We start from the raw sequence: 12,254 nt of genomic DNA, 5'->3' as shown, positions 1-12,254 counted from the left end.
TGGCCATTTTATTCGGACCTTATGAGATGCATATTATTAGCGAAGTGACCTGACTAAGGCTACTGACAATAGACGGGTAATTGATTTCTTGCTGTGTGAGCAAGCTTGTATACTGACATTGCGGTCAATGGTTATACTGTCTCCACTTGAGTGAGTGCCGCTATAGCCTGCTGCGCGCTGTAGTCCATACAGGACCAACGCAATATAAAATTGAGAGTTTTGGTCAAATTTTGAGTTCAAAGCGCACGGCCAATTTTCAAAGCGCACGCTAACGACTATAATATCTGTTCAACACGTATTTTCAAGTGTATGAGACCACATCTGGTTTCTTGAGAAAAATTCATTTACGGAGATATTCATCATTTTCTAACCCAGTATCCGAAGATTTTCGTCTGATATCAAAATCGTGCATAGCAATTCACGTGTATCGATCCCGTGTATTCATTTTAATGTCTCTGCTGCACCAAATAATTATTAGCCAGGTGATGTCGGTGTGCGGGGTTTTAGTTAGGGCTAATTGGTGAACAACACCTTTCCCACACATGATATAAGGCAACAGTGTTTTCATCATGTTTTGAAAGGCATTTGATAATGGAACAACAAAATAATTTTGCAATTGCTACCAACTGCAAATAACACTATTGGAACTTTGATAACATTGTCAGGACCTCTGATTGCACAGCCGCCATCGGCGCTGTGCTTTGTTTTTACCGCGTTCTTTCTTCTTCTTTCTTCTTCTTCTGTCAACATCATAATCAGCCATCGTAGCCACATGCTTTCAGGCATGATGACCAGTAGAACCGCTTTGGTGGTGCCACAGATGTCACATCATCAACTTCCGGTCAAATGTCATCCACTTCCGGTCAATGGCCAAAACTTGGATTTTCACTAAAAATGCTACTCCTCCCACAAATTACATAGCATCGTGACGTCACTTACACACATGCATCATCTATATCCAGTGTCTAAAAGTTACTCACAGAATAGCAGAGAGTCGCCATTAGCACACATGCATCGCTACTAGCTAGGGTCTTTAGGATGCCTACAGTTTTGAGGTCAAATGTCATTAAGGGGTTACTTCCGGTCAAAAACCAAAATTATCAAAAAATGTTTAAAATTTTTTATCTCAAAATGTAAACAGACCAGAGTAATATAATCATCATACGTGAATCAGTTTTACCTGATGTATGAAGAGTATTTTTATTTTGGGGGTCAAAGGTCATTAAGGGGTCACTTCCTGTTTTTAGCTAAATAACTTCAAGAATTTTTATCTCAACAACTAAACATAGTAGAATTTTTTAATTAAAACTGGAACAATGCATTTTGTTGTTGTACATGAGGTTTTTTTCCATTGAGGTCAAAGGTCATTAAGGGGGTCAAAAGGTCCATCATAAATTTAAAAAATCAAAATCCATGTATAAGTTCCGATTAAGCTGAAATTCACCAGGAATATTTCTTATGACATCCTAAGCACTATGTAATATTTTTGTGGGGTCAAAGGTAATTAAGGGATCACTTCCGGTTCTCACAGATTCGGGTCATAACTCATTTGTCACTGCTGGCTGTGCATCCTCGCGGTCGCAGGCGAACGCAATCAGATCTCGTTTTTATTGTATTAACAGGAATTTGTGTATAAAGTAGGCCTATATGTGACACACTCTGCTCCATGGAGGACAAAGAAGGCATTTTTGAAAATTGAGTTACTATAATTGGAAAGAAAAAGAGCAAGGTCAACAAGATGTGAAAAACAAGTAAAACTAGACTTAGCTGTGGTCTAACCCACGAACACAGCCGTGTGGTGACCCCTTAATGACCTTTGACCCCAAAATTTATGAAAACACCCATAGACATTGGCTAATGTCAATGCATGGGTGTACGTGGCACCACTTTGCTGTTATTTGTGGCAGAAGGTGCATTTTGAAGGTTTTTCGTCTCAGACCGGAAGTGACCCCTTAATGACCTTTGACCCCAAGTAAAAAAATACCACATATGAATTGGGTAACCCCAATTCATGTGTGAACATACCGTTACTGTCCTACGTTTTTCTTAGCTAATAAATTTTTTTGAATGTATTTCGGTTTATACCGGAAGTGACCACATAATGACCTTTGACCCCAAATCTGTGAGGACCCCATAGACACTGGGTAATAACAATGCATGTGTGCAAGTGGCGCCACTTTCCTACATAATTTGTGGGAGAAGAAGCAATTTAAGGGTATTTCGTTTTATACCTGAAGTGGCCCCTTAATGACCTTTGACCCTAAATAAAAAAAATACCACATATACACAGGGTAACCACAATTTATGTGTGAACATACCGTTACTGTCTTATGTTTTTCTTAGCAAATAAAATTTTTTGAAGGTTTTTCGTTTTTTACCGGAAGTGACCCCTTAATGACCTTTGACCCCAAATCTGTGAGGACCCCATAGACACTGGGTAATAACAATGCATGTGTGCAAGTGGTGTCACTGTCCTCATGTAATCTGTGAGAGAAGAAGCATTTTGAGTTGAAATAACGTTTTTGACCCTTTGACCCCTCGTGACCTTTGACCCCACAAGTTTCATATGACATGTTGGGGCATGGTCAATGATAGTTGTGACCAAGTTAGGTCAAAATCAGTGTAAGCATGTAAGTGCTAGAGCAAATAAAGTGGTCGGCAGAAGAAAGAAGAAAGAAGAACTAGACTTAGCTGTGGTCTAAGACCACGAACACAGCCGTGTTTTGACGCCTTAATGACCTTTTGACGTCAAAATATATAAAAACGCCCATAGACATTGGCTAATGTCAATGTATGGGTGCAAGTGGCACCACTTTGCTATGTTATTTGTGGCAGAAAGGGCATTTTGAAGGTTTTTCGTCTCAGACCGAAGTGACCCCTTAATGACCTTTTGACCCCAAATGAAAAAAATACCACATGTTCAATAGGTAAACACAATTCACGTGTGAATATACCATCACCCTCCAATGTTTTTCTTAGCAAATAAAAATTTTTGAAGGTTTTTCGTTTTATACCGGAAGTGACCCCTTAATGACCTTTGATTCCAAATTTGAGAGGACCCCATAGACACTGAGTAATAACAATGCATGTGCGAAAGTCGCGTTACTATCAAACGTAATTTATGGGAGAAGAAGCATTTTAAAGGAATTTCGTTTTATACCGAAGTAGCCCTTAATGACATTTGACCCTAAATAAAAAATACCACATATGCACAGAGTAACTACAATTTATTTGTGAACATACCGTTACTGTCCTATGTTTTTCTTAGCAAATAAAAATTTTTGAAGGTTTTTCGTTTTATACCGAAGTGACCCTTAATGACCTTTGACCCCAAATCTGTGAGGACCCCATAGACACTGGATAATAACAATGCATGTGTGCAAGTGGTGTCACTCTCCTCCTTAATCTGTGAGAGAAGAAGCATTTTGAGTTGAAATCACGTTTTTGACCCCTATGACCCCTGCTTGACCTTTGACCCCACAAGTTTCATATGACATGTAGGGGCATGGTCAATGATTGTTGTGACCAAGTTAGGTAAAAATCGGTACAAGCATGTAAGTGCTAGAGCAAATGTAGTGGTCGGCAGAAGAAAGAAGAAAGAACCTGAAGAAAAAAGACACAGCCGTGACTGACGACGGCTGTGTAAAGAACCTGTAAGAAAAAAAGACACAGCCGTGACGTTAGTCACGGCTGTGTCTTTTACAGACTAGATGGTAATACAGACTAGATGGTATGCAGAAGGTAACTATAATTATTACCTTATTTATGCTATCACAATTTCATAAACTGAGAACACCAAAGGGCTAGCATACTTGGTTCTAAAGTTATGAAGTTTTTTGATGGTTATTTTCTTATGTATTTCATTGTTTTTCTACTTCATATTTTTGCATTTATCTCAATTTCAAATTTGCCAACTTTGGCCTCCATGAACCAGATCGTGTAATAACGAGGTTTCCCTGTAACTTGGTTTACAGCATATGACAAATTTCTTCAGTTGATATTTACTCGAGTCATAATTTTTGTTAAATGTGACCATCCATCTCAAACCGCTTTCAGTAAAATCGGCAAATTGTATTTCGAAGTTACAGTCCAAAATGTGCATAAAGCTTGTATTCATAATGTGCCTAATAATTGTCCTACAAGTTTCTCATTTTAGTTTTTTCAAACACCAATCTTTAATCCTATTGTTAAAGAGGATAATAAGCTTATACTTATAGTAAATAGCTTTAGTCTTTGTTTGCTTTGGCTAAATCCTGTACAAGTGGTGGGTTAACCAACAATTAATGAGAGGACATTCCTGAACCTCGTTGACTTGGGATGATTTGAAGTGACCGCCAATTATGACCATTTGATATTTAATACCAGCAATGTAGAAAAGGAGAAATATTGTAGCACCAAAATAATGTACCCTTTTTCTGAAGGAGCAAAGTTTAACAAGCCATAACTCCGCTATATCGTTTGAAATCAAATGATATATCATTGTAAAGCTTATGATATATATTTTCTAAACACGGAAGAAAACAAAATTGACAAGGGGCCGACTTTATGAGCGTTTCGACGTGGATGGTCACAAATGAGCTAACATGACGACAGACAAAAACACATAAAGCATCCATTCTGATTTTGAAAAATACTTTTTATTGTACAAACTTATTTGTACACCAAATGCAAAATTTTAAAACACTACTTTTTATCATATGTGATCCATTCCAGTGAAATATAGTTTTCAAAAAACTTACTTGCAAGACCCCAAGTTCTGATGAATTTAGCAGCTATTTTCCTCATGTTTTTCTTTATATTTTGTAACCTTAGTGTCTCTTTCTGAAACGTGCCCTGCCAACTTCAGTTTGCCAGAATGGGTCACATATCATATCCATGGTCAAAACAAAACCCCTTTTAAGCCTGAATATATAACCCAAGATAAAAATGTTTTATTGCAACCTTTTCAAACTTGTAGTACAATTTTAAATGAGGTGAAATTGTGTGAATAGGTGTAAACTTTACAAATTCTTCTTGTATTAAGCAGTGTGAGACCATCATAGGAGGTTTAAGATGTCCACACAGTACTGTGCTAAAAGGAAAATGTAAACCCATTCACCCAATATAAACACATCAAAAGAAATAAGTCCCCCTCTGAAAATTTTGTCATAACATCGTAAAGTAAATCTTTGTACCAATAAAACTTACTTAGAAATAATTATATGATTGTTTACTAAGTGTTTTGTGAAAATGAAAGATGTCCATGACTTCATGGCTGAATGAACCCAACAAAAACTGCTCTTTCCAAAAGTCACAAAGTAGGCCTATGCTTTTTAACTGCAAGGCGTATTGGGACAAGGAATGGCCCTGGCCATCTTACAACTCACTGTGCTGAACTCTGTGCTGTGCTGAGATTTGCATGGCTGAATGATCAAGAATCGATACACATTACAGTAAATGTTCACTTGGTGAGGATTTTAAACTGCACTCAAACACATGGGTTTTCCATTAGTAACAAGCCATGAATCAACTTTTGTGACAAGCATAGACCTACTTTGTGACTTTTGAAAAGGGCAGTTTCTGCCTTCAATTTAGGCTCATTCAGCCCTGAAGTCATGGAAATCTCTCATTTTCACACAGCACTTAGTAAACAGTCATATAATTATTTTAAAGTGAGTTTTATTGGTACAAAACGAAACGATACAATGTTATGACAACATGTTCAGAGGGGGACTTATTTCTTTTGATGTGTTTATATGCTATCGTCAATCCTGCACAGTTATTTTTTATCAACACAACAGTCCAAAAACAAAAAGATTTACACATATTGTGGTAAAAATGTTACATCTGTCCAAAGTACATTAGTGCCTTCAATTATTGCCAACTTTGCAAGATGACTGTTTGAAGATTATGCACTGCGTGCACATCTGTCTGGGGAAAAGAACCCAGAATACTAATTTGCTTTTTGCTGTGTGTGATAATAAATAAGCTCTCACAACATTAATGCATATTCAAAACATCACCGCAAATCGTGATAATGCTGAAGCATAAATGAACTTTGCAGGGCTGTGCTTTACTCTGAAATTACTTTTTATTAGAATGCAATGTTAAATATAGCATGTTAGCTTTTAAGCAAAGGTAAATTGAAACAAAATGATAAGACAGAAAAAGTAAATATTTGATCCAGATTTGTACTCGTCTGCAAGTGGAGTTGACATCAAGACCAAGAGGAAATGTTTTTGAAAAATGGAAGACACAGAAGTTCTCGAAATAATAAACACTATGAGTTCCGATTGCATAACTGCATTAAGACTATGTACATAGTTGTATTACAGCAATCACTCAAAAAAGTCAAGAGTGAATAAAATTATCACCTGCATTTGTATTTGTAAACAAATGAAAACAGAAGTGTAAGTAAACTGACTCAAGCTGTGTGAAACGCTACGGTGAGTCTACCAAATTGGTTGGTCACGGTTGGAGACCAAAATAGTGTAACTTACCAAAAAAAAAATCAAATGATAATTTGCGTATATAAGTTTGAGCACATTAGCAAGTTTTTGCGCATGGCACTAGAATGTGTTATTGGCACGCTCAGTTTAAATCAAAGTTTACCTGGTGCATGAATGACAAATATTCCACAGCAAGGCTCGAATTAAGCACCTGTCCATTGGCAAAATCTAGTAAATGCCTCGGGCAAACTGTAAATGATGGCAGGCAAATTGTAAAATACAGCCACCTGAATTGACAACTGGTCCAAGCTAAAACAGTGGACCAGTTGTTAAAAAAGTGCAAACTCTATTCCAGAGGTACACTATTTAGCCTCCATGAGTGACGCAAACATGGCAGAGTCAGTTCAGTTTAGGTGTAACTTCTTAACTCAAATGGGTTATTATAGTTGAAATATATACACCCTCTATGGAAAACATGACCTTAATCGTCAACACAGGTAGTGTGAATTTCAAATGGAATGGCCCATTTGGGTAACCACATTTGAAGTTCACACCCTTATTAAGGTCATGTCTTCCACAGGGTGTATGGATTTCAAAAGGAATATTAATTAAAACATAACGTCACTGGGCAGAAAAAACCTCATATGTACTTCTAGCCCTTGAACATGGATGAAGCTTTTTAAGTGTAGATTTTATATTGAAGAAGTTGCTTCATCCATGGTCAAGGGCCAATAGTACATGCAGGAAACACCTCATATTTACTTTTGGCCCTTAAACATGGATAAAGGCTTGAAGGTGTAGACTTTATATTGAATGGTTTGCTTCATCCATGTTCAAGGGAAAAAAGTACATATGAGGTTTTTCCCACCCAGTGACGATAATTATCATTTACAGACTGCAGAGTCTTTGTAACATCGAGGTCCAGTTTCAAACTGGCTGCACAATTGTTTTAAACAATACTATGTATCATGGCAGTAAAACGGCATGGGGTAATTATAGAAGTCTGTGACATCTACTCTACATAATACATACAATTAACTTTGAGCTTAAATTTATAGACCACTTGACATCATTGTTTATCAACAAAGGCGAGGGACTGGTCTATCGATATGCTTGAACAAACCGCTACACTGATGTTCAATGGCTTTCTTGTTATATATAAAATGTGGTGGGCAATTTAAAATGGACTTGCCCTAAGCAAACTTCAATTTGTACGCACACTGCAGAGCAAAGAACAATGGAAAAATAATTTGCACGCATACTGCCGGGCAATGACGTCACATGTCAAGTGGTCTATAGGCAAGAAAGTAAACAATATGCTATCAAGATTCCCTCTACTACAACTAAACAAGTACATATTATTCATCTAGCCTATATTATCTAGCTATATAACTTTCCAGCTAATTCACACCATACATGCTAGGTTTAATTTTCATCTTTTACACAGTCAATTTCAGAACCCCTAATTTAGAAGCAAACAAAAAAATATTTAAGACTCAGGCTTTGAAGTGTAGCCGTTTAAAACCGTGAATACAGGGTGATTAAAAAAGAACTTGATCCAATTTAAAAGGTTAAATTCTCAGAGGTTAGAGCACCTGTTCCCAATACTATTACATATTTCAAAGAATATGTGGCAAAATGAAAAAAAAAGCTAAATTAACAAAATGGTGCTATTTTTAAGTCAGAGGGTCCAAAATCACTTTGTCCACACATAATTCAATGGGATGTTTTGATTACCATCAGTATTATGTTAGGCATACATATAATTAAATACAAAACCCACCCAAGTCCATACTTTAGCCAAATTGAGTTAAGCATGGGAAATTGTTGCTTATATATAGACCTATCATATGTAAAAAAGTTGAACCCAAATCCACCCTCTACGTGCATCTATTGAGCATGTGAAATTCAGCATGCATGTATACTCAGTATGCATGATACACCTAATTTTTAGTTTTCTCAAAATCACTTTCCATGGACAGGTATTCAATTGGTAAACACCCTCGAGGCCTCGACTTGTCATTCAAAAGTGATAAATGTTTTATGTCATTTGTTCACCACATATTTGTCAAAAGATAAACATGTATTGTGAATAGCTGTTCTAAACGCCAAAAAATTAAAATTTGAAATTGGGTTAAGTTTTTTTTGGACCACCCTCTACAAAAACCGCAAGACTGTTCAGAACAGTTCAAATTGCAAAAAAATCGTAAAAATTAATAGCGGCAGAAAATCTGGCAGAAACACAAACACTGCACACTTTTTTTAGCAGTCATAATGAGCTATATCAGTTGAAATCCATACACCCCTAGGGAAGACATGACCTTAATCTCCCACACATGGAGTGTGAATTTCAAATGGAGTTACCCATTCAGGTAAACCCATTTGATATTTACACTCATAAGATTAAGATCATGTCTTCCATAGGGGGTGTATGAATTTAAACTCGAATAGCCCAATACTTAACCTGATATAAAAAAAAACATTGAAATTTACATCAATGTGCAAAAAAATTGTTAGCTAAATAGCTCACTTGCTTTTTGTGTAAAAAGAATTCCAAATCGTTTCACAATTTTGTGAAAATTGGTGGAATTTTGAAAAGTCACAACATCTATTACTGTGTAGAAATGACTATGGTACCAATGCTCTCCACATTGAAAAGACTGTGGTCAGTTCAGGTTCGTACTGATCGATGACCCACATTGACGGCTGTTCATTTCACAGGGGTCAATTTAGCCACTGGTCCTGACCAGTAGTTTTCTTGTCGGGCCAGGAGATTTTCTGTCTGGATAGGCCAGTGGGCCAGTTGGGATTTTGACATAATTATAAATTCATGACATGTTACAATATTAGATGCACAATGAAGTAGAATCTGTACCAGTGGATTTGCCCTTGGGCCCGCTGGAAACCTTCCCAGCTGGCCCAAAGACCATTATTGCTCATTATGTCTACCCCTGATTTCAGGCCAATAAAATATCTCAGGCTACGCAATTTCAGGACACATGATCCGATTGAATTTGAAACTTTTCAAAGCACATCAATTTTCACATCTTTTAAAATCTGTACGATTTTAATCTTACCTTCATGCAAGCATCATGAAATTTTATATCCTTAACACTATGGACCACAATGGCCTCATTCCAATGCCAAAGTTCAATAACCTCAATTAAACAATCAAAGAGCACAATTTGACCTCAAGTTCCGGAATATGAGTTTGTGTACCCAAATTTTCAAAGGTCATTCAATGAATGTGCAATTGTATTGGGGTCAAAGAAATTTGCCCTGATAGATGCGCATGTTGTGGATCATAGTGTAAACAGAACCCAAACCACAACCCTTACCATAAGCCTAACAATAACCCAAACCCTAAACTCTAACCCAAACCCCTAAAACCAAACCTTATTCCTGATAATGCTTACAGAAGGTAGATATGGATTTTGTTTTACAATAAAGTGTGTGCTTTCTTTTTGTGTTGCAAACTGCTGTCATTACAAAGTCTGCTACTCTCTCAAAAACATGTGCATTACAGCTTATATATAAATTCCTTCAAGAATAAGTCAAATAAGGGTGCACCATTTTTTTTGTTTCACTTGTGGGCGAAGAAATTTTCAACAAAATTCCATGCTCCCTTGGAAATCTCATGATGCATCCCTAAACCATAGGCCTACATTTCACAATATAATAATATAACTTTCAATTGAACTGTTTGAAGATAAATTAGTTATATTCTCAGTAACATATTGATAATTCTTGATAATATTATAAGCCACTGTCAAGAAATGAAAATCTTAACTTACAGTTCTTATAAGGCAAAGAAAAAAAGGCTGGTCTCTGCATTCCACTAGCCTTTTCTAACTATGGCAGAAGTATGACAGAAGTAGGCGGCATTCAACCAGGGTAAAGCCCAGCAAATTCAAAAACTTTACCAACTCCATCAAATCTGATGTGTCTACCATACCTCAACAAGACTAATGGGCATAGCGTTTAAAATTTGCCTTTATCACATTTCTTTTTAATTATTGCTTGTGAGTAAAAATTGCAATAAAGACATCACATAATTGCTTAACCTTTTTTAACTACAAAAAAACCCTTAAGATTTGTGGGCAAAGTTCCTGAGACAAACCTTTATTTTTGCCTTTTATATAATTTTTTATCTGTATTGAAATGGCCTTTTAGGCTGAATATACACATTTATACAGTAACTATCATAAAACACAGTAGACTGTGTGACAAACAAATACGTAGGGAACTTACATACTGACAAAAAAATACAGAATTTCCTTCATGTAGATACCCTGAATGAACCTCCTCAACCACTACAAACATATTTTAATAATATTTTTGATACTGTCAAGCAATACCAATCAATTCTTTGATCAAATCAATTTTGGCGCAACTTAACCCCATGAGATCTACCTGCCTATTGGTCAAAAAGAAGTCTTCGCTATCAATTGGACCAATCAGCAACATTGTTAAAATAATTTCACCACGCAAAAAAATTGGGGTGAATTATTTGCAAAGCTCCATTGACCAATCAGAGGCAATGTTAGATCGGCAGGTAGTTTTCAGGGGGTTAAGAATCTGGTACACCATGTCCTGTCATACACCCTCTGATTATTTTGAGAACAGTGTGTATTTAGGGATTCAATCATGTTCCACCATTGTTCATCAGCGATTAACATACGTCATTGCATGGTTTACTTTCGTCGAGCGAAGTAAACTATGCAGACGCCCTGGATGCAAGTTGTTAATCGGTGATGAACAATGTTAGAATACGAGTGAATCCCTTTCAAAAGATCATCTAATTTCACAAAAGATCATCTAATTCACATGATTCTTTCTCAGGAATGAAGGCTAATATTTTGTTCTTTTCTTTAGCAAATTACACATGTAACAAGCAAAATAAAAGGAATGGACCTTTTCGGTAAATCCCATAAGCCTTTTGCAAGTACACCTGAGATGTCGTCATTTGACGTCACGCAAATCGCACATCGTTTATCGAACATCGTTATTGCAAGTTGGTGTGACGTCAAATGACGACATATTAGGTGTACTCGCAAAGGCTTATGGGATTTACCGAAAAGGTCAATCAAAATTGATATCACATGACAATGACTGATATCTTTCTTCATCCCATAAAGTAAAATCATAAAATGATATTACTGATGAAGAAAATGAACGGGGTATTCCAGTTGAAATCCACTCACTACTATGGAAGACATGACTTTTATCTCCCACTCTAGGGGGTGTAGATTTCAAATGAATCCATCCATTCAAGTGACCCCATTTGAAATTTACACTCCATGTATGGAAGCTAACTCAAGATACCCTATCTAAAATACAAGTTTACATTTACTTTCTTACATATCGTGATGTATTTCAGCTAGGTAGAAAACCTGGGTTGTTTTGAGAACAATAGAGGCCATCAGCCTTTCACCATCTTGTGGGTACATGCGTGTCCACGCGTCGGACACTACACGCAGGGCACAGCTTGCCACACAGCTGTTATCACGCATCAACGCAGTGATTTTGCTGTTTACGCATGGAGATCAAACGACCATCACAGCATGTACCCACAAGATGTCAGCATATGACGTCACGCTGACGGCCTCTATACAATTACATAATCTATTCATGACGTCAGTGATGCGACTTTGATGGGTATCATTTCTATTCACCATGTTCATTGAAGTGAGAGCGAATTGAATAAATAAAACAAATGAGACCAACTCGCTTTTAGACATCATGAGCTCCTTGCGGGTGGAAGGCTTTCATTGGGGGTGTATGGATTTCAGGTAACCCCATTTGAAATTCACACTCCCTGTGTGG

This window comes from Amphiura filiformis, chromosome 20 (assembly GCF_039555335.1).
Source record: "Amphiura filiformis chromosome 20, Afil_fr2py, whole genome shotgun sequence".
In the NCBI taxonomy this organism is placed as follows: Eukaryota; Metazoa; Echinodermata; class Ophiuroidea; order Amphilepidida; family Amphiuridae; genus Amphiura; species Amphiura filiformis.
This window is presented reverse-complemented; position numbering follows the sequence as displayed.